This window comes from Pristis pectinata, chromosome 18, assembly GCF_009764475.1.
Source record: "Pristis pectinata isolate sPriPec2 chromosome 18, sPriPec2.1.pri, whole genome shotgun sequence".
Taxonomy (NCBI): Eukaryota; Metazoa; Chordata; class Chondrichthyes; order Rhinopristiformes; family Pristidae; genus Pristis; species Pristis pectinata.
The window spans coordinates 43,110,954-43,135,239 of record NC_067422.1 but is presented as its reverse complement, the minus strand read 5'-3'; the positions used below and the strand labels follow the sequence as shown (position 1 = coordinate 43,135,239).

General features: G+C 38.2%; 3 non-coding genes across 3 annotated transcripts; 2 read left to right on the top strand and 1 right to left on the bottom strand.

Annotated features, from left to right (window-relative positions):
* The first annotated feature begins 17,646 nt into the window (after positions 1-17,646).
* On the top strand, positions 17,647-17,728 carry trnal-uag (transfer RNA leucine (anticodon UAG)). The gene has a single exon. It is a non-coding gene; the product is annotated as a tRNA-Leu (tRNA).
* Positions 17,729-19,878: 2,150 nt separating this feature from the next.
* On the top strand, positions 19,879-19,951 carry trnav-uac (transfer RNA valine (anticodon UAC)). The gene has a single exon. It is a non-coding gene; the product is annotated as a tRNA-Val (tRNA).
* Positions 19,952-24,213: 4,262 nt separating this feature from the next.
* trnav-aac (transfer RNA valine (anticodon AAC)) lies at positions 24,214-24,286 on the bottom strand. Its single transcript has one exon. It is a non-coding gene; the product is annotated as a tRNA-Val (tRNA).

Sequence of the window (24,286 nt, the reverse complement as noted above, 5' to 3'; positions counted from 1 at the left end):
CAAACAACATGATGTTATGTATTTCATGATGCTGAGTGGTTTGGTAACATTTATTTTGTTGTACAATTTAACCCTGAATAATTAAAAGAAAATGTATCACAAACGTTCCTCTGGCTGAATCAGCGTTTTGAATGATGAAAGCAGAACGTCGTTTATTTACAGTTTCTAAACTTAACGTATGTAGTAACTTGTGGGAAACAGCTTTATGTTATGTATTTCATGACGTTGAGTAGTTTGGTAACATTATTTTGATTGTACAATTTAACCCTGAGCAGTGAAATGCAAATGTATCTCCTGTTTGGCTTAAACAGCGTTTTGAATGGAGAAAGCATCAATTCATTCATTTGCCAGTTTCTCAACGTAACCTATGTAGTAACTTAAGGAAAACAACTTTATGTTATGTATTTCATGACGCTGAGTAGTTTGGTAAGATTTATGTGATGGTATAACTTAACCCTGAATACTTAAATGCCAATTTACCACAAAACATCCCATTTGGTGAAAACATCGTTTTGAAAGCGGAAAGCATCAATTTATTCATTTGCCATTTTCTACTCTTAACCTATGTAGTAACTTGTGGAAAAGAACTTTATGTTATGTATTTCATTACGCTGAGTAGTTTGGTAACATATATTTGATTGTATAACATAACCCTGAATACTTAAATGCAAATGTACCACAAAAGTTACAAATTCACTAAGCAGCGTTTTGAATGGAGAAAGCTCATTTGAGAGTTTCTACTCTTAACCTACGTAGTTACTTGTGGAAAAGAACTTTATGTTATGTATTTCATGACGCTGACTCGTTTGGTAAAATTTATATGATATTACAACATAACCCTGCATACTTAATTGCAAATATATCGCAAAAGTTACAAGTTCGCTAAAGCAGCGTTTTGAATGGACAAAGTAGATATTCTTTCATTTGCCAGTTTCAAAACTTAACCTATGTAGTAACTTGTTGCCAACCACTTGATGTATTTCATGATGCTGAGCAGTTTGGTAACATTAATTTGACTGCAGGACGTAACCCTGAACAGCCAAATGCAAATGTTTCACAAAACTTCCTATTTGGCTATAACAGCGTTTAAAATGGAGAAAGCCTAATTTCGTTTCTTTGCCAGTTTCTACACTATCTCGTAACTTGTCGCATACAACTTTATATTATGTATTTGATGATGCTGAGCAGTTTGGTAACATTTATTTGATTGTACAAATTAACCCTGAATACAGAAAGGCAAATGTATCACAAAACTTCCAATTTCGCTAAAAAAGCGTTTTGAAAGGAGAAATAATCAATTCTTTCAATTGCCAGTTTCCACACCTAAACCTATATAGTATCTTGTGGAAAGCAACTTTATGTTATGTATTTCATAGTACTGAGTGGTTTGGTAACGTTTCTTTGATTGTACAACTTAACCCGGAACAGTTAAATTCAAATGTATCAAAACACTTCATAATTCGCGAATACACCGTTTTGAATGTAGAAAGCATCCATTCATTCTTTTGCCAGTTTCTCAACATAATCTATGTAGTGTTTTGAGGAAAACAACTTTTTGTTATGTGTTTCATGAAGCTGAGTAGGTTGGTAACATTAATTTGATTGTACAACCTAACCATGAACATTTAAAAGCAAATGTACCACCAGACTTCCCATTTGGCGAAAACATCGTTTTCAAAGCAGAAAGCATCAATTCATTCATTTGCCATTGTCTACACTTAACCTATGTAGTAACTTGTGAAAGGAACTTTCTGTTATCTATTTCATGATGCTGAGTAGTTTAGTAACATTTATTTGAATGTACAACTTAATCATGACGACTTTAATGCAAATATATCACAACACTTCCAAACTCGCTGAAACAGCGTTTTGAATAGATAAAGCATAAATTCATTCATGTGCCAGTTTCTAAACTTAACCTGTGTAGTAACTTGAAGCAAACAACTTGATGTTATGTATTTCATGATGCTGAGTAGTTTGGTAACATTAATTTGATTATACAATCTAACCCTGAACAGTCAATGCAGATTTATCAGAAAACTTCCTATTTGGCTTTTATAGCGTTTTAAATGCAGAAAGCCTAATTTCTATTCTTTTCCAGTTTCTACACTTAACCTATATAGTAACTTGTGGAATAGAACTTTATGTTATGTATTTCATGATGCTCAGCAGTTTGGTAACATCTATTCGATTCTACAACTTAACCCTGAACAGTTAAATTCAAATGTAACACAAATCTGCATATTGGCGAATATAACGTTTTGTATTTAGAAAGCATCAATTCTTTCATTTGCCAGTTTCACAACGGAACCTTCGTACAAACTGGTGGAAAACAACTTTATGTTATGTATTTCATGATGCTGAATAGTTTGGTAACATTTATTTGATTGTATAACTTAACCCTGAATACTTGAATGCAAATGTATCACAAACCTTCCTCTTTGGCTGAAACAGCGTTTTGAATGGAGAAAGCAGAAATTCTTTTGTTAGCCAGTTTCTACACTTAACCTCTGTCGTAACTTGAGTAAAGAACTTTATATTATGTATTTCATGACGTTGAGTAGGTTGGTAACATTAATTTGATTGCAAAATGTAACCCTGAACATTTAAATGCAAATGTATCAAAAAATTTCCTGTATAGCTAAAACAGCGTTTTGAATGAAGAAAGCAACAATGCATTCATTTGCCAGTTTCTCAACGTAACCTATGTAGTAACTAGAGGAAAACAACTTTATGTTATGTATTTCATGACGCTGAGTAGTTTGGTGAAATTTATTTGATTGTACAACTTAACCCTGAATAATTAAATGCAAATGTATCACAAAACTTCGAAATTCTCTAAAACAGCGTTTTGAATGTGAGAAAGCAGAAATTCGCTTATTTGCCAGTTTCTACATTTAACCTATGTGGTAACTTGTGGGAAACAACTTTATGTTATGTATTTCATGACGTTGAGTAGTTTGGCATCACATTTGATTGTATAAGTTAACCCTGAATACTTAAGTGCAAGCGAACCACAAAACTTCCAAATTCGCTAAAACAGCGTTTTGAATGGAGGTACCATCAATTCATTCACTTGCCATTTTCTGCTCTTAACCTACGTTGTAACATATGGCCAACAACTTGATGTAACAGTTAAATTCAGATGTATCACAACCTTCCTCCTTGGTTAAAACAGCGTTTAGAATGGAGAGAGCATCAATTCATTCATTTGCCATTTTCTAGTCTTAACCTATTTCGTAACATGTGGGAAACAACTTTATATTATGTATTTCTTGACGTTGAGTAGGTTGGTAACATCAATTTGATTGTATAACTTAAACCTGAACATTTAAATGCAAATGTATCAAAATATTTCCTATTTGGCTAAGACATCGTTTTGAATGGAGAAAGCATCAATTCATTCATTTTCCGGTTTCTCAACGTAAACTATGTACTATTTGAGGAAAACAACTTTATGTTATGTATTTCATGACGATGAATGGTTTGGTAACATTTATTTGATTGTATAACTTAACCCTGAATACCCAAATGCAAATGTACCACCAGTCCTCCCATTTGGCGAAAACATCGTTTTGAAAGCAGATAGCATCAATTCATTCATTTGCCATTTTCTACACTTAACCTATGTATTAACTTGTGGCAAGGAACTTTATGTTATGTATTTCATGACGCTGAGTAGTTTAGTAACAGATATTTGAATGCACAACTTAACCCTGAATACTTCAATGCAAATATATCACAAACCTTCCAAATACGCTGAAATAGCGTTTCGAATAGAGAAAGCATAAATTCATTCATGTGCCAGTTTCTAAACTTAACCTGTGTAGTAACTTTTAGCAAACAACTTGATGTTATGTATTTCATGCTGCTGAGGAGTTTGGTAACATTAATTTAATTAGACAACGTAACCCTGAACAGTCAAATGCAGATTTATCAGAAAACTTCCTATTTGGCTTTTATAGCGTTTTAAATGGTGCAAGCCTAAATTCTTTTCTTTTCCAGTTTCTACACTTAACCTATCTAGTAACTTCTGGAATATTACTTTATGTTATGTATTTGATGATGCTCAGCAGTTTGGTAACAATTATTTGATTCTACAACTTAACCCTGAACAGTTAAATTCAAATGTATCACATAACTTCATAATTGTCGATTACACCGTTTTGAATGGAGAAAACATCAATTCATTCATTTGCCAGTCACACAACGTAACCTATGTAGTAACTTGTGGAAAACAACTTTAAGTTATGTATGTCATAACGCTGAGTAGTTTGGTATCTTTAATTTGATTGTACAACTTAACCCTGAATACTTAAATGCAAATTTATCACAAACCTTCCTATTTGGCTGAAACTGCGTTTTGAATGGAGAAAGCAGAAAATCATTTATTAGCCAGTTTCTACACTTAACCTATGTCGTACGTTGTGGTAAACAACTTTATGTTATGTATTTCATGACGCTGAACAGTTTGGTAATATTTATTTGATTGTACAACTTAACCTTGAATACTTAAATGCAAATATATCACAAAACTTGCAAATTCGCTGAAACAGAGTGTTGAATGGAGAGAGCAGAAATTCATTCATTGTCCAGTTTCTAAACTTAACCTATGTAGTAACATGTTGCAAACAACTTGATGTTATGTATTTCCTGATGCTGAGTAGTTTGTAACGTTAATTTGATTGTACAACGTAACCCTGAACAACAAATGCAAATGTTTCACAGAAATTCCTATTTAGCAATAACAGCGTTTTAAATGGAGAAAGCATAATGTTTTTCTTTGCCAGTTTCTACACTTAACCTATGTAGGAACTTGAATAGAACTTTATGTTCTGCATTTGATGATGCTGAGCAGTTTTGTAAAATTTATTTGATTGTACAACTTAAACCTATATACAGCAATGCAAATGTATCACAAAACTTCCAAATTCGCTAAATATCGTTTTGAAAGGAGAAAGCATAAATTATTCCAATTGCCAGTTTCTACATTTAACCTATGTGGTCTATTGTGGAAAACAACTTTATGTCATGTATTTCATAATGCTGAGTGGTTTGGTAACATTAATTTGATTGTACAACTTAACCTGAACAGTTAAATCCAAATGTATCATAAAACTTCATAACTGGCGAATACACCGTTTTGAATGGAGAAAGCATCAATTCATTCATTTGCCAGTTTCACAACGTAACCTATGCAGTAACTTGTGGAAAACAACTTTATGTGATGTATTTCATGACCCTGAGTAGTTTGCTAACATTAATTTGATTGTAGAACTTAACCCTGAATACTTATATGCAAATGTGCCACATAACTTCCTATTTTGAGAAAATATCGTTTTGAAAGGAGAAAGCATCAATTCATTCATTTGCCATTTTCTACTCTAAACTATGTAGTAACTTGTGGAAAAGAACTGTACTTTATGTATATCATGATGCTAAGTAGTTTGGTAACATTAATTTGATTGTACAACTTAAACCTGAATACTTAAATGCAAATGTATCACAATCTTCCTCCTTGGCTAAAACTGCGTTTTGAATGGAGAAAGCAGAAATTCGTTTATTTGCCAGTATCTACACTTAACCTATGTCGTAACTTGTGGGAAACAACTTTATGTTATGTATTTCATGACGTTGAGTAGGTTGTAACATTAATTTGATTGTACAACGTAACCGTGAACAGTTAACTGCAAATGTATTGAAAAATTGCCTGTTTGGTTAAAACAGCGTTTAGAATGACGAAAGCATCAATTCATTCATTTGCCAGTTTCTCAACGTAACCTATGTAGTAACTTCAAGAAAACAACTTTATGTTATGAATTTCATGACGCTGAGTAGTTTGGTAACATTTATTTGATTGTATAACTTAACCCTGAATACTTAAATGCAAATGTAGCACAAACCTTGCTCTTTGGCTAAAACAGCGTTTTGAATGGAGAAAGCAGAAATTCGTTTACTTGCCAGTTTCTACACTTAACCTATATCGTAACATGTGGGAAACAACTTCATGTTACGTATTTCATGACTTTCAGTAGTTTGGTAACATTTATTTGATTGTAAAACTTAACCCGGAATACTTAAATGGAAATGTACCACAAAACTTCTTATTTGCCGAAAACATCGTTTTGAATGGAGAAAGCATCAATTCATTCATTTGCCATTTTCTACTCTTAACGTCTGTAGTAACTTGTGGAAAAGATCTTGATGTTATGTATTTCATGACGCTGAGTAGTTTGGTAACATTTATTTGATTCTACAACTTAACCCTGAATACTTAAATGCAAATACATCACAAAACGTCCAAATTCGCTAACACAGCGTTTTGAATGGAGAAAGCAGAAATTCATTCATTTGCCACTTTCTAAATTTAACCTATGTAGTAACTTGTTGCAAACAAGTTTAAGCTACGTATTTCATGATGCTGAGTGGTTTGGTAACATTAATTTGATTGTACAACGTAACCCTGAGCAGTCAAATGCAAATGTATCACAAAACTTCCTATTTGGCTATAACAGCGTTTTCAAAGGAGGAAGCCTAATTTCTTTTCTTTGCCAGTTTCTACACTTAACCTATATAATAACTTGTGGAATAGCATTTTATGTTCTGTATTTGATGATGCTGAGCAGTTTGGTAACATTTATTTTATTAATCAACTTAACCCTGAATACAGAAATCCAAATGTATCACCAAACTTCCAAATGCGCTAAAACAGCGTTTTGGAAGGATAAAGCATCAATTCTTTGAATTGCCAGTTTCTACACTTATCCTATGTAGTATCTTGTTAAAAAACTTTATGTTATGTATTTCATGACACTGAGGAGTTTGTTAACATTAATTTGATTGTAGAACTTAAACCTGAATACTTAAATGCTAATGTATCACAAACCTTCTTCTTTGGCTAAAACTGCGTTTTGAATGGAGAAAGCAGAAATTCGTTTGGACTTCGTTGGAGAAAGCAGAAATTCGAAAGCAGAAATTGTCTTCCTTCTCTCTCTCTCCCTCCCAACTTCTTACCTCTTCAACAACGTCATTACGTCCTATTGACGGAAGCACGCCACACACACACACACACACACACACACACACACACACACACACACACACACACACACACACACACACACACACATACACACACACACACACACTCTATCTTAAAGGGACCTTCACCCTCCGTAACACTACATAGGTGAAGTGTAGAAACCGGCAAATGAAAGAATTAATGCTTTCTCCATTCGAAACTCTGTTTCAGACAATTTGGATGTTTTGCGATGCATTTGTATTTAACTGTTCCGGGGTAATTTGCACAATCAAGTTAATTTTACCAAACTACACAGAGTCATGAAATACATAGCATAGAGTTGTTTTCTGCAAGTTACTGCATAAATTAAGTGTATAAACTGCCAAATGAAAGAATTGATGCTTTCTCCATTCAAAAAGCTGTTTTAGCGAATTTGGAAGCTTTGTGATACATTTGCACTTAAGTATTCAGGGTTAATTCCTACAATCAAACAAATGTTACCAAACTACTCAGCATCATGAAATAAATAACGTAATGTTGTTTTCAGCAAGGTACTACATAGGTTAAGTGTACAAACTGGCAAATGAATGAATTTCTGCTTTCCACATTCAAAACGCTGTTTTAGCGAATTTGGAAGTTTTGTGATATATTTGCATTTACGTATTCAGGGTTAAGTTATACAATCAAATAAATGTTACCAAACTACTCAGCGTCATGAAATACATGACATTAAGTCGTTTTCCACAAGTTACAACATAGGTTACGTTGAGAAACTGGCAAATGAATGAATTGATGCTTTGTCCAGTCAAAACGCTGCTTTCGCCAAATAGAAAGTTTTGTGATACATTTGCACTTAACTGTTCAAGGTTAAGTTGTAGAATCAAATTAATGTTACCAAGATACTCAACGTCACGAAATACATAACATAAAGTTGTTTTCCACAAGTTACAACATAGGTTAAGTGCAAAAACTGGCAAATAAAAGAATTGAATCTTTCTCCATTCAAAAGGCTGTTTCAGACAATTTGGATCCTTTCCGATACTTTGCATTTAACTCTTTCGGGTTAATTTGCACAATCAAATAAATGTTACCAAACTTCTCAGCCTCATGAAATACATAACATAATGTTGTTTTCAACAAGTTACTACATAGGTTAAGTGTAGAAACTGGCAAATGAAAGAATTGATGCTTCTCCCATTCAAAACGCTGTTTTAGCTAATTAGGAATGTTTTTTTATACACTTGTATTTAACTGTTCAGAGTTAAGTTGTACAATCAAATAAATGTTACCAACTACTCAGCCTCATGAAATACAAAACATAAAGTTGTTTTCCACAAGTTACCACATAGGTTGTGTAGAAACTGGCAAGTAAAGGAATTGAGGATTTCTCCATTGAAAACCCTGTTTTCGACAAAGTGGCAGTTTTGTGATAAATTTACATCTAACTGTTCACGGTTACGTTGTACAATCAAATTAATACAACCAAACTATTCAGCGTCTTGAAATACATAACATAATGTTGTTTTCAACAAGTTACTACATAGGTTAAGTGTAGAAACTGGCAAATGAAAGAATTGATGCTTCTCCCATTCAAAACGCTGTTTTAGCTAATTAGGAATGTTTTTTTATACACTTGTATTTAACTGTTCAGAGTTAAGTTGTACAATCAAATAAATGTTACCAACTACTCAGCATCATGAAGTACATAACATAAAGTTGTTTTCCATAAGTTACTACTTAGGGTAAGTACAAAAACTGGCAAATGAAAGAATTGATGCTTTCTCCATTCATAACGCAGTTTCAGACAATTTGGATGTTTCCTGATACATTTTCATTTAACTCTTCCGGGTTAATTTGCACAATCAAAAGAATGCTACCAAACTACTTAGCTTCATGAAATACATAACAGAAAGTTGCTTTCTACAACTTACTACAAACTGACAAATAGAGGCTTTCTCCATTCAAAACGCTGTTTCAGCCACATAGGAAGTATTATGATACATTTGCATTTAACTGTTCAGTCTAAAGTTGAACAATAAAATTAATGTTACCAAACTACCCAGCGTCATGAAATACATAACATAAAGTTGTTTTCCACAACTTACTACATAGCTTAAGTGTAGTAACTGGCAAGTGAATGAATTGATGTCTTCTCCATTTAAAACGCTCTTTTCGCCAAATAGGAAGTTTTGTGATTCATTTGCAGTTAACTTTTCAGGGTTAAGTTCTACAATCAAATTAAAGTTACCAGATGCTCAGCATCATGACATACATAACATAAAGTTGTTTTCCACAAGTTACTACCTAGGTTGCGTTGAGAAACTGGCAAATGAAAGAATTGATTTTTCCCCATTCAAAGCGCTGTTTTAGCTAATTAGGACGTTTTGTTAAACACTTGCATTTAACTGTTCAGTTTTAAGTTGTACAATCAAATTGCTGTTACGAAACTACTCAGCATCATGAAATACTTAACATAAAGTTGTTTTTCACAAGTTACTAATGTCACGAACCAGCAACAAAAGAAACACACTTAGTCATAATTCAGTGTTAAAGACTATTTTATTAATCACTACTTATGATAATACGAAAAATAGAAGGAAAAATGTTAGTATGTTAGAAATTCAAAAATGTTAAACCTTGAACATTAACTCCAAAAACTAAACTCTTCGTGTGTGTGTGGCAAAGTCCCAAACTCCAATTCCAGGAATGGTTCTTAAAGTTCAGTTCCGCAAGCCATAAGGTGAAACATGAGCAAAGTTTACTTCAACAACCACTGTTGTCTGAAGATAAGACGTAGATGTAGAGAACATAGGGAGAGTAATTACGAAATTCAAATGTTCCACGATGGAACCGAAACGACACTTCAGTGTTTACTCGGTAGTGACTTCCTCACCCCGAAGAGCATCCGACTCGTGGTCGTCCACACAAATACCGGTTTCCTTCTACAGGTCAGCAACAAAGTGAACTCCACCGGATTACTTCCAATTTCCATACATGGATTTCTGCGGCAGGCACAGTTATTGTTTCTCATCCATCGATAGAGAACACTAGCAGGCTGGTGTCTCTCTCCCTTCTCTCTCTCTCCCTCCCTTCTTCTGACCTCTTCACAAAGTCATTACGTCCTTTAACTTCTATTGACGTAAGCACGCCACACTCATACACACACACAAGCACACACACACACACACACACACACACACACACACACACACACACACACACACACACACACACACACACACACACAGACACTCTCTCTCTCTATCTTAAAGGGACTTTCACCGTCCGTAACACTACATAGGTTCAGTGTAGAAACTGGCAAATGAAAGAATTGATGCTTTCTCCATTCATAACGCAGTTGCAGACAATTTGGATATTTGCTGATACATTTTCACTTAACTATTCCGGGTTAATTTGCACAATCAAATAAATGCTACCAGCTACTCAGCGTCATGAAATACATAACATAAAGTTGTTTTCCACAACTGACTACATAGGTTAAGTGCAGATACTGGCAAATGAATGAATTGATGCTTTCTCCATTCAAAACGCTGTTGTAGTGAATTTGGAAGTTTTGTGGTACATCTGAATTTAACTGTTCAGGGTTAGGTTGTACAATAAAATTAATGTTACCAGACTACTCATTATCCTGAAATACATAACATAAAGCTGTTTTCCTCAAGTTACTACATAGGTTACGTTGAGAAACTGGCAAATGAACGAATTGATGGTTTCCCCATTCAAAACGCTGTTATCGCCAATTAGGATGTTTTGTGATATATTTGCATTTAACTTTTCAGGGTGAAGTTGTACAATCAGATTAATGTTACCAAACTGCACAGCATCATGAAATACATAGCATTAAGTTGTTTTCCACAACTTACTGCATAGTTTAAGTGTAGAAACTCGCAAATTAACGATTTGATTCTTTCCCCATTCAAAACGCTGTTTCAGCTAATTAGGAGGTTTTGTGATACACTTGGATTTAACTGTTCCGTGTTAATTTGCACAATCAAATAAATGTTACCAAACTACTCAGCATCATGACAGATATAACATGAAGTTGTTTTCCACAACTTACTACATAGGTTAAGTGTAGAAACTGGCAAGTGAATGAATTGATGCTTTCTCCATTCAAAACGCTGTTCCAAAAAATTTCGAAATTTTGTGATATATTTGCATTTAACTGTTCCGTGTTAATTTGCACAATCAAATAAATGTTACCAAACTACTCAGCGTCATGAACTACATAAGAGAAAGTTGTTTTCCGCAACTTACTACATAAGTTAAATGTAGAAACTGGTAAATGAATGAATTGATGCTTTCTCCATTCAAAACGCTGTTATCGCCAAACTGGAATTTTTCTGATAAATTTGCATTGAAGTATTCAGAGTTAAGTTGTACAATCAAATTAATGTTACCAAACTACTCAGCATCATAAAATGCATAACTTAAAGTTGTTTGCAACAAGTTATTGCATAGATTAAGCGTAGAAACTGGCAAACGAAAGAATTGATGCTTTCTCCATTCAAAACGCTATATTCGCCAAGTGGAAGGTTTTGTGATACATTTGCGTTTAACTGTTCACGGTTAAGTTGTGAAATGAAATTAATGTTACCAATCTACTCAGCATCATGAAATACATAACATAAAGTTGTTTTTAAAAAGTTACTTCATAGGTTAAGTGTAGAAACTGGCAAATGAATGAATTTCTGCTTTATCCATTCAAAACGCGGTATTTGCCAAATAGGAAGTTTTGTGATACGTTTGCATTTAACTGTTCACGGTTAAGTTGTGCAATGAAATTAATGTCACCAAACTACTCAGCATCATGAAATACATAACATAAAGTTGTTTTGAAAAAGTTACCACGTAGGTTACGTTGATAAACTGGCAAATGAAAGAATTGATGCTTTCTCCATTGAAAACGCTGTTTCACACAATTTGGATGTTTTCTGATACATTTGCATTTAACTGTTCCGGGATAATTTGCACAATCAAATCAATATTACCAAACTACTCAGCATCATGAAGTACATAACATGAAGTTGTTTTCCACAATTTACTACATAGGTTAAGTGCAGAAACTGGCAAATGAATGAATTGATGCTTTCTCCATTCAAAACGCTGTTTTCGCCAAATAGGAAGTTTTGTGGTACAGTTGAATTTAACTGTTCAGGGTTAAGTTGTACAATAAAATTAATGTTACCAAACTACTCAGCATCCTGAAATAAATAACATAAAGTTGTTTTCAACAAAGTACTACATAGGTTAAGTGCAGAAACTGGCTAATGGATGAATTTGTGCATTCTCCTTTCAAAACGCTGTTTTCGCCAATCGGCAGTTTTTTGCTACATTTACATTTAATTGTTCAGGGTTAAGTTCTACAATCAAATTAAAGTTACCAAACTACTCAGCGTCATGAAATGCATAACATAAAGTTGTTTTCCGCAAGTTACTACATAGGTTACGTTGTGAAACTGACAAATGAATGAATTGATGCTTTCTCCATTCAAAACGGTGTATTCGGGAATTATGAAATGTTCTTATTCGTTTGAATTTAACTGTTCAGGGTTAAGTTGTACAATCAAATTAATGTTACCAAACCACTCAGCATTATGAAATACATAACATAAAGTTGTTTTCCACAAGATACTACATAGTTTAAGTATAGAAACTGTCAAATGAAATAATTGATGCTTTCTCCTTTCAAAACGCTATTTTAGCGAAATTGGAGGTTTTGTGATACATTTGCATTTCTGTATTCAGGGTTAAGTTGTACAATCAAATAAATATTACCAAACTGCTCAGCATCATCAAATACATAACATCGAGTTGTTTGCAACAAGTTACTACAAAGTGTAAGTGCAGAAACTGGCAAATGAATGAATTTCTGCTTTCCACATTCAAAACGCTGTTTTAGCGAATTTGGAAGTTTTGTTCTATATTTGCATTTACGTATTCAGGGTTAAGTTGTACAGTCAAATAAATGTTACCAAACGACTTTGCATCATGAGATACATAACATAAAGTTCTTTTCCACAAGTTACTACAGACGTTAAGAGTAGAAAATGGCAAATGAATGAATTGATGCTTTCTCCATTCAAAACGATGCTTTCGCCAATTCGGAAGTTTTGTGGTACATTTGCAATTAAGTATTCAGTGTTAAGTTATACAATCAAATAAATATTATCAAACTAAACGCAATGAAATATATAACATAAAGTTGTTTCCCACAAGTTGCGACATAGTTTAAGTTCAGAAAGTGGCAAATGAATGAATTTCTGCTTTCTCCATTCAAAACGGTGTTTTAGCTAAAGAGGAAGGTTTGTGGTACCTTTGTAGTAACTTCTGGAAAACAACTATACGTTATGTATTTCATGATGCTGAGTAGTTGGTAGCATTTATTTGATTGTACCACTTAACTCTGAACAGTGAAATCCAAGTGTATCGCATCATTCATAATTAGCAAAAACAGCATTTTGAATGGTGAAAGCATCAATTCTTTCATTTGACAGTGTCTACACTTAACCTATGTAGTAACTTGTTGAATACAACTTTATGATATGTATTTCATGACGCTGAGTAGTTTGGTGATATTAATTTGATTGTACAACGTAACCCTGAACAGTTAACTGTAAATGTATCACAAAACTGCCTATTTGGCGAAAACACCGTTTTGAATGGAGAAAGCATCAATTCATTCATTTGCCAGTTTCTACACTTAACCTATGTAGTAAGTTGTGGAAAACAAGTTTCTATTATGTATTTCATGATGCTGAGTAGTTTGGGAATATTTATTTGATTGTGCAAATGAACTTGGAACAGTTAAATGCAAATGTATCCGAAAACAACCAAATTTTCATAAACAACTTTTTGAATGGAGGAAACATCAATTCTTTCAGTTTCTACAATTAACCTATGTAGTAACTACTGGAAAACATCTTTATGTTATGCATTTCATGACGCTGAGTAGTTTGGTAACATTAATTTGATTGTAGAACTTAACCCTGAATACTTAAATGCAAATGTATCACATAGCTTCCTCTTGGGCGAAAACAGCGTTTTGAATGGAGAAAGCCTCAGTTCTTTGCCAGTTTCAACACTTACCCTATGTAGTAATTTGTGGAAAACAACTTTATGGGAGGTATGTCATTATGCTGAGTAGTTTGGTAACATTAATTTGATTGTACAACTTAACGGTGGAGAGTGAAATGCAAGTGTTTCCCAAAACTTCCTATTTGGCGAAAACAGCGTTTTGAATGGAGAAAGCATCAATTCATTCATTTGCCTCTTTCTACCATCAACCTATGTAGTAAGTTGTGGGAAGCAACTTTCTGTTATGCATTTCATCATGCTGAGTATTTTGGTAACATTTAGTTGATTGTGAAAATTAACACGGAACAGGTAAATGTAAATGTATCAGTAAACTTCCAAATTATCTGAAACAGAGTTTTGAATGGAGAAAGCATCAATTCTTTCATTTGCCTGTTTGTACGCTTAACCTATGTAGTAACTTGTGGAAAACAACTTTGTGTTATGTATTTCATGCCGCTGAGTAGTTTGTTAACATTTATTTGATTGTATAACTTAACCCTGAATACTTTAATACAAATGTATCACAAAACTTCATATTTGGCGAATACAGCGTTTTGAATGGAGAAATCATCAATACATTCACTCGGAGTCCTGTGGAAGCGGAACTGGGCAGCGCAAGCCGCTGATCCACTGTTGGTCACCGGAGCGTCAGTAGGTGAGACACACCCTTGACAGAGAGTTTGACAATGCAGGAAGCGCACAGCTGAAGTGTGTGGCCGTGATCGTATACTGGTTAGTACTCTGCGTTGTGGCCGCAGTAACCTCGGTTCGAATCCGAGTCACAGCAGAGAACAGTTTACACTTTTGATATTCAGCAGCTCCTGCAAATTCAACGCTTTACTTTTGCTGAATTTCCGACCGCTGCATCTCCCCGGGGATTGAGTTTCCTCTGTCACCACCAGATCTACCCTGGACACAACCCGACTCGCACCATTGTACCTGGAACCAGGCGGTGCATTTGGAACTGAACATTCTCGACAGATCAGCAGGCACGAAAGTATAAACGGGTTCTCTGGGTATTTATCACCCTTAAGGTGACATCGTTCACCACCGGGGTCCGCAGTATGCAAGAGGCAGAACCAGCCGCATTGCCTCAGCAACAGCGCAGCATCAACGGTCTCTGGATTGGGGTGATAAGAGACAGCTCCGCCTTTCTGTGTGCCCCCAAGTGAGTCTCAGATCTCCCCTTATAATCCAACTCTCTCCCGTTCCTTTGATATCTGTTGTGTCCTGCAATCTGCTGACTTGTCTTCCGAAATACATGCAGAATCTTGACCACAGCAGTATTCTGTGGTTCAGAATTCCGCAGCTTGATCGCGCCCCGAGTGAAGGCATTTCCCCTCATCTCATTGATAAAATTTCCTCTCATATTATTAACGGTTTCCCTCTGGTTGTAGATTCTAAGCTACGGGAAACATTCTGCAGTAATTCAGTCTGTATAGCCCTTTCAGTACATTGTACGATGCATTTGGCAACGTTGCAGAAGAGCCACAAAGTCAGGTGAACAGTGCAAAAGGAATGCATGGTGTTCCGAATGGCCTGTTCCTGTACTATACGGCCCTAAATATCGATGAAAATTATAAATGGCCAAGAAAGGGGAGATATTAGGTATTCGTTCCCATGGCAGAGTTGTCAGAGTCCATTTCAGTGGGAGTCAGAATTTTGGAGAGGATCTGAGGAAGATTTTCTTTCACCGGGGGAGGTACATGATGGCAAAGAAAGCAGTGGATAAAAATCTTCTTACATTTTACAGCCAGTTAATAGGCACTTGGATCCGGACGATAAAACAATCTCTGGACCAAGTGAGAGCAAATGGGATTGCTGGAGATAGTTACTTGATGGTCGGCAGTGACAGGGTGGGCCGAAGGACCTATCTCTGTGATACATGACACTGTGATGCTAATGGGAACACTGAAGCCAGGTTTCTGTGTCAAAAGCATAACTTCCAAGTATGGTCAGCAGGTCAGGCAGCAGGAGAAAAATCAACGAGTTGAACATGTACTGCCTCGCCCTGACTGACTGCATATCTGAACAGAACTAAAATCACGTAACAGCTTCCTCGTTTCACCAAGTCCCCGCACTGAAAAATCTCCGGTGATTTGTGCCTTGTATGAACGATAATCCTTGAAAAAAAACTCCGGATAATCAGAGTTATTGAATCAGAGAGCTTTCGAGCACAGAAGCAGGCCCTTCGGTCCGACTCATCAATGCCAACTAAGTTGCCAACCTGAGGCAGTCCCACTTGCCGGATCACTGAACCTATTGTGGTGAAGCACCTCTGTCACAAGTGTGTAGAGCTGACTTTTAAACAGTAAATCCAAGCTATAGAATCTGCCATCGGATGAGTCGTCGTCCCCCATTTCCACTTGTCAGGACTCCTCATGAACTCACAGGCTTCAATCAAGACATTCTCTTGGTTTTCTCAACAGCAGCCGGTACCCGACTGGTTGGACAACCTTCCTTCACAATGCTCCTGCCGATTCCTGGTATCGGTCTGGTAAGCTTCACTTAATTATGTCCAACTCATTCAGCTCCTAAAAGAAATAAGGAGGCCAACATTGAAAATGTTGCTACTAATGCCGTGCCGGCGCCGATCTTCATTTTTGATAAACAATCTCCCTGCATTGTAATTCAAACCATCCGACAAAAACAGCAAAATTACATCACTTCCCTGAATATTTATAAAACTGCACGGTGTCCTTTTAATCAATCACACATTAAGATACAACTTCTACCAGCATCCGGGAGTCTTGCAATCTCTCAAGAATAAAATAAAGCGCCCCTTAATTTAGATTCCATGCCAAATGGACAAGGTCATATTTTCTGATATTGCTCGGGCAGTTGTTCCGCCTATTACCTGATCCTCCTTTGAAATGTCAGAAGGCTGTCCACTTCCATAGAATTCTACTGCTTCTGGATATTGTTGTTTTTTTTTGTTTGTTGCCAACACCGCAGCCCTGCTTTGATCTTACGTTCAACCCGCGTGGCCTCACTTCTCGCTGGTTTAAAAATTTGTTTCGTTTCATTTCTAAAATTGTTTGTTTATCTCATTGAGACAACAGTTTTAGTTCCCACGTCCCTGTCTTCACGGGAATTAAATTAGCAAAGACACTGAGCTGTCAGTCCTCCTTTCCCTGAAACCACGCTTCACAAATAGCTGACGTACAGATTTCCTGCTCACCGTCGGTTCGCCGGCCTTGTTCGTTATGCTCATTCCATGGATGGATGTCCTCCTTTATTTCCTGTGTGGCAGAACAACTGCAAAGCATCGTGACAGCTTCCACGCGGAAGCGGAAGCTGAATTTAGAGGGAAACGTAACCCAATCTTGAAATTCGAAATTTCACATATAACCTCAGAGTGCGGTTACCCTTCTTTGTCATTTTCCCGACTCGATCACTGTCTCTCTTTCACCATCCCTTCTCCAAAAGTATATCATAGAACTCATTTTGTTTCCCGAGGTGAACTTCCATGCATTAAGTGGAAAGTGTAGACAAGAACGGAATGAATTGGAGATCAGCTGATCAGTGGTAGTGTGGCCGAGCGGTCTAAGGCGCTGGATTTAGGTTCCAGTATCTGAGGGGACGTGGGTTCGAATCCCACCACTGCCAACCTTCCAATTTTCCAAACCTGTGATTTTTGAGAAGCTGCTCGCTGAGCGGACAGTCACAGCCGGCCTTCTCCAATCTGAGCTTGTAATTGAAATACCCCATCCTTCTGACCGTTTCAATAAACCTGTTCTGCTTCCAATCCAGCACAACTTTTGGCACTGAATTGGATGCAGTTTGTTCAGTGGAACCCCACCAATGTGCTAGACGTCATTACTCCTATCTTGCTATTGATCTCGGCAGAGTTTATCATCCATATTCCCAGTGAATGGTGCTCTCTTCCTTGAAGCCAATAGATGATTTTCATTCATAAACAGCCAATCAGACGGGTTGCTGAGGGCAATCTCCCTGCCTACCAACACTCAACCTTCTTTAAAATATGGAAGTGAAATGGTATTTAAGTTTGCCCACTTTACTGCATTTAGCTCTGCATTGAACGGAGACTTTTCCTCCTTTTATTCTCCCCTTGATATTTTCATGTATCCATATCTTTCTCCTTTCTCAAACTTCTTCTCCGTGTCGTCTTCAAATGATCCGTTTTCAAAGGGAAATGTGAAATTTGAATTGCTGACAATGTTCAGTGGTCCAGTTGGCGGCCTTCCTCAACTTTCTGAATGAGTGAAAAGAAATCTAATACTGTGCACTAATCTAGTCACTAATCTAGTCAGCATAAAGTGAAGCCAACATGGTCATAATTCCATCACAATGCTCCGTGGGGATTTTTGTGCTGTACGTGACATTTCAGATATTACGAAAAACACAAATGCTCCTGGTTTGCAGGTGAGTGCCTGAGTCTGGAAGAAATGGAATGTAATTAAAATGGGATTAAAGAAAGATCAGTGTGAATGTTCACCTGAGTCGACAACTACCAAGAAGCCCGAATAGCTCGCGCGTAGCCCCTCCTACTGCTATCCGTGTAGTCTGAAAATTTATCCATCACATGTTTCAGTAACTTCCTTCGATTAACTTCGTTGCCAAGGTAAGGAGAACTGAAGAGATTGTCTGAGACTGGCGAATTTTTCGGTTAGCCTATGACACCGTGCGAAATGGGATGTGCCAATCAACGGTGTGCGTGCGCTGAATTCCGCAGCCGCTGCTCCACAAACGCTGTAAAGACAAAATCAAAACGCAGCTTTCAGGACTTCATCATGAGTTGAACTCGCCGACTTCTCCAGGTCAGTGCCGCCGTCCATGCAACACAAGGTCAGCGCACCGAAGCAGTGGATCATCTGAGCAACGAACTATCTCCAAGTAGGTAGCACTTCTGTTATTTTCTCTGAAACTCAGAAAACTGCATTTGGGAAGATTGCGTTCCTGGACAGAAGTATAGATCAGTTCTCATCTGTCCCATGAGATTATTTGCTTCACGAGGTCTCCGTTAAAGCGAGGATCTCTCCGTCCATCCTGCTGACATGCTGAGTTTTGCAACAAGTTTCCGTTTTGAATTTGTGGGTATTTTATGGCTGTTTAGATCTGACAGATACGGTGCTGGTGCCACATGCACAGCTTTATGTTCCCCTATTGGAAGCTGACTCACATTACGAAATGTATCACTACAAATAAAATGTCCCTTTTGTCACAGTAATTTAATTATCCACTATATAATGCTCCTGGTTTGCAGGTGAGTGCCTGAGTCTGGAAGAAATGGAATGTAATGTGGAGATTAAAATGGGATTAATGAAAGATCAGTGTGAATGTTCACCTGAGTCGACAACTACCAAGAAGCCCCAATAACTCACGCGTAGCCCCTCCTACTGCTATCCGTGTAGTCTGAAAATTTATCCATCACATGTTTCAGTAACTTCCTTCGATTAACTTCGTTGCCAAGGTAAGGAGAACTGAAGAGATTGTCTGAGACTGGCGACGCGCTAATCTGTGGAGAGAAATCTCAGAGAGCCCGATGAGTGATTCGCGAGGTGTGGATGTTCATCTTGAGGGGACTGATGGAAGCCAGAGTGACAGAGATGTTGTATTTCCCTGCGTTATGGATACAGCACGGTTCATATTTCCCAATTGAAAGAGGAGAGGAATGATTGGCCAGACTTTGTGCTTGTTGCTTGCGGCATCAGAGGCTGTAATTAAAGGGGATACAACAGACCCTGTCAGTGCTCAGCAGCGTGGCAAAGAATACGAAGTGTTGAACGCCTCGCGTGGTTTCTGTGGTGTAGTGGTGATCACGTTCGCTTTACACGCGAAAGGTCCCTAGTTCAATCCTGGGCGGAAACACTGTTGATTTCTTTTGTGCTCCAGGTTCTGAAAGGCACGTGATACTCGGCCTTCCCATGAGGGCATACAACAGCTGCCCAAAATTCTTGCTGCCACTTTCAAGAGAGACAGAATGGATGCAAACACTTGAGGTCGGTGAAACGCTCGTTGCAGGACTCGAACCTGTAAACTCCTGACGGCGTCACATGAAACACCGAAGTCCGACGCCTTACGCATTCCGCCACACAGTCCCCTTTTTTCAGGACCCGAGGAAAAACCTCAGGAATGATGCTGGGGCGGTGTCCTGCCAGAAAGTGAAAAGAAGATGCGAAGCATTTTTCCAGCAAAGAAAGTTGCCCTGTTTGAATTGTTTCGACAATTAGGATGTGTTCGCGACAGAACAACGAGAATTCGCAGACGGGCGCAGTTTTCATCGCGGCTCAGAAGTGCGAAGGGTCGCGTGGCCTGTCTCTGCTCTTCCCGCTGACAGACAAAATGTGGTCATGCTGGCTCAGTGAGATGCCTGGAGTGAGCTGTTTCAGGGTGAAAACTAAATGTAATTGGAGCGGACTACTTGAGGCAGACACTATCTTCCCTTCTCTGTGGGTTGGCTGAAGCACCACATGCTTTCCCTCATTTACATCACCAGTGTTATGACGATGATGTACTCAGAACCCAGGTTCCCAACACTCCGAGAAAGAACACGTTGCACTTGGCCGAGACTCCATAATTACCTCGTTATTTCCCCTCATTCACTTATTCCTAATTAAAAATCCTTGTAAATCGCCCACTGTTACTCTGTCACCAAATGAGAGATGCGGTTTGAAAATAGACATAAATGAGAATCTGACGAATCTCTGAAATTCCCCGGCCCCGACGTCGGTATAGATTGGACCATTCAGTAGTTCAGGTGCGTCAAAGCAGTTCGCCCGGTGTTCTGATCGCTTCCTTCCAGTGTTGCTTGTGTTGGGCGAGTCTTTGTCGTGTAACAAAAAAGATTTCCAATTTCGAACCTTCTATTCATTCACATGATTATTGTCCAATTATTATCCGATGTTATGGTCACGGAACATGGATATTCACATGAAGCACCTCGGTCGCTCATTGGGGCTCATTAGATCCATCACCCATTTCGATTTTCTTGCAACACCTGTGGTTTCAGAAACAACATCCGGAAAGACAACGTTGATGCAGGTAAAGCGGGCAAGTTCCTCCAATATAATCATATCCCAACTGCGGAACTGAATTCAAAAAAGGTGTAGAAGGTCCGAAGTCATTTGATGTGAACAAATGAGAGCAACGACAATGCAAGAAGCAGTGATCCGGGAAACCATTCAGCCCTCTGGCCCCAGCACTGCCTTCATTGTCAGGGTTAGTACTTCACCCCATCCATTCGCCGACCACTCCCACATTCGTCGACTGCCTTCGTGTCTCCAACTCCATTGGTCTGACTCAAAAATACATTCAAACTCAATTTCTATGACCCTGAAAGACATGGAACGATTGAATATCTGCAATATACTCTGGCTGAGAAGTCAAAACGTTTGAGTGAAAAGATTCTTTGCCTTTGTATCCCTTTGGAACGTACTGTCGTGATGCGCAGTTTAATTTGGGGCATGTGGACATCCGATAGATGGGAAGTATCTCTCCCAAACTGGACGTGGAGTGAGAAATTCTAATTGCGGACATTTTTCTTCGTGAAACAAAACCCACAACAACTTGCCTGACAAGCAGACAAATGGAGTCTCAGAATTCTTCTTATAAAAACTTTAACAACATCCCGTTACACTGACCAGCAGCCCACGACAATTCTGGGATTCGAAACCGCGTGTACAAAGTAAAGTTGTGTTAGCAGTATGTCGCCTTAACCTCGTCTGTCCTTACATATCGTTAAATAATATGATCTTCTCCTGTGCCCCACACGATTATTTACATGATAGATATTGTATTTCCATTTACGTTTTTTTATCATCTTTGAACGAATTATAAATCATTCCCAATCCCAAGGCCGATCTAATCTTTTCTTGCAGATTTGTGAGCATTTCGTCGATTTAATATTGGCGACAGTTAATTCTATGGTTGAAACACTTTTCCTTTGTGTCTCTGTACTTTGTAAGTTATGCGTTGTATATTCAAATATAAACGACACCCTGTCAATAAGATCGAGCTTTAATGACGTTTTCCAACCTTCCTTAGGCAAACTGTCACTGCTTCCGGTACTTCTTCCTTTGTTAAGTACGTTGTCCGGGTCAGCCTCAACCTTCCTTCTCCCGGCCAATCAAATCTTCAATCCAGATGATATTCCAATTCCAGCCTTCAGAGAAGTGTTGAAGATCATGAGACCGCCGGTCAAAGAACTGTTCCCCGCAGTTCATATTTTCCATCTTTCTTCTTCTGTTAAAGTGCATCACGTCACAATTCTCATTATATCTATGGACAGAAGATTGGCTGTCACGCCCAAGTCAGAGATTAGGGGAAAAGAGTCATATTCAGGATGGATGTTGGTGACGATCGTAGTTACGCAGGGGCCAATGTTGCGACAAGAAAATTCAATTTAAACACATATAATCTGGATGAAGCAACTGCTGCCATTGTGGTTAAGTTTGCCGACAATACCAAGTTAGGTAGAGATAACGGTATGTCGTAGAGGCACGAAGTCTGCAGAGTGATGTGTACAGATTGGGAGAGTAGGCAAAGAAGTGCAGATGGAATACAACGCAGGGAAGTGTGGGGTTATGCACTTTGGTCGAAAGAATAAACGTGTAGAATATTTTCCAAATGGTGAGAGATTTCAGACATCAGAGGTGCAAAGGGACTTCCTTTTCTCATTCCTTTAAATTTAACTTGAAGGCTGAGTCGGTAGTAAAGAAGGAAAATGCAATATTTTAATTCACTTCGAGAGGACGAGAATATAAAAGCAAGGATGTACTACTGAGGTTATCGAAGGTGATGTTCCGATGGCATTTGGAATATTGTGACCAATTTTGGGCCCCGTATTGAAGGAAGAGTGTGCTGGTCCTGGACACTGCCCGGAGGAGGTTCACAAGAATGATCCCAGCAATGCAAGGCTAAACATATGAGGACTGTTTGATGTCTCTGGGCCTTACTCAATGGAGTTCAGCAGGATGAAGAGCATCGCACTGACGTCTACCGGATACTGAAAGGCGTTGATAGAGTGGATGAGAAGAGGACGTTTCCATAAGTTGGACAGTGCAGGATCCAAGGGCACAGGATCAGAATGAAAGTACGTCCTTTTAAAACTGAAGTCGAAATATCTTCAGCCAGATTGTGGGACATCCATGGAATTAATTGCAACACAAGGTGCTGGAGGCCAAGTCACTACAGCCAGAAATCTTCTGCATGTCACTGAACGAAAACATCTGCTGCCCAGGCAGTGAACACTGACCGATCATCCAACCCTCTTTCATCAGGGGAATCCACACAGTGGTGGCCAAATAAAGCAGGACAATACAAATATCCTCGTCATTCTGGGATCCAATTGTCTCTTCAGAATGACTCTCCACAACTATCGGTTAGTCCGGAGCTGTCTCTGAGTTCACTGCCGGTAGATCACCTTGTAGACTGTCTCTTATTCAATTCTCACTACTATTAATTCCGGCCACTGCGTCAGTGTAAGGCCTCATCAGGAGTTCAGAGACCACCTGATTCCAGTGGGTGAAGGAACGGCCGCAGCACAAGAAGCATTTTACTCTTCGAATTTCCGTCTCTATGAAATCATAAAGCGAGTCAGAGAGTGAGTGAGCAACAGGAAGTTGTGCTCTCATGGCTGTTCTGAGGCCGTTACATCGGGTAACCGCTGTGGGGAAAGGAGAATATTCTGATAGGGAACATGTCGCAAACTCAGCACGACAGCAGCATCTCCGGAGAGACTCTTCCTCTGATAAAGTCACACTGAAAGCAAGTCAGAAAAGCGAAAGACATGGAACACATGAAAACTAATTCATCCTGACTTCCGATCGGGTCTGGAACGGTTCTCGATACAGGGTAGTGTCCAACAGGCGCACTTCCAACGCGCAATGTGAACCGTTGCCGTTCAGATGCGTGCACCTGGTAAAATAAGGGCGGCAGAACGAAGGCAACGGCGTTCCCATGTTCAGTATAACGTGGGATACGGTAATGGTTCAGGATGCGTGCAGTGAAACGGCGGCCAGGAGATTAGGGGCTGCTCTGGGTTTGGAAGGAGCAAAAGCTGCATTTACATGAATAGACGTCCGGTTGTGCCCCTTTTCCCATAACTTGATTTCAACAAAGATACTTCGGAATATTTCTGCCTGGTTTCGAACTAGAGTCCATTCGCGTGTTAGGCGAATGTGATAACCACTACACTACAGAAAC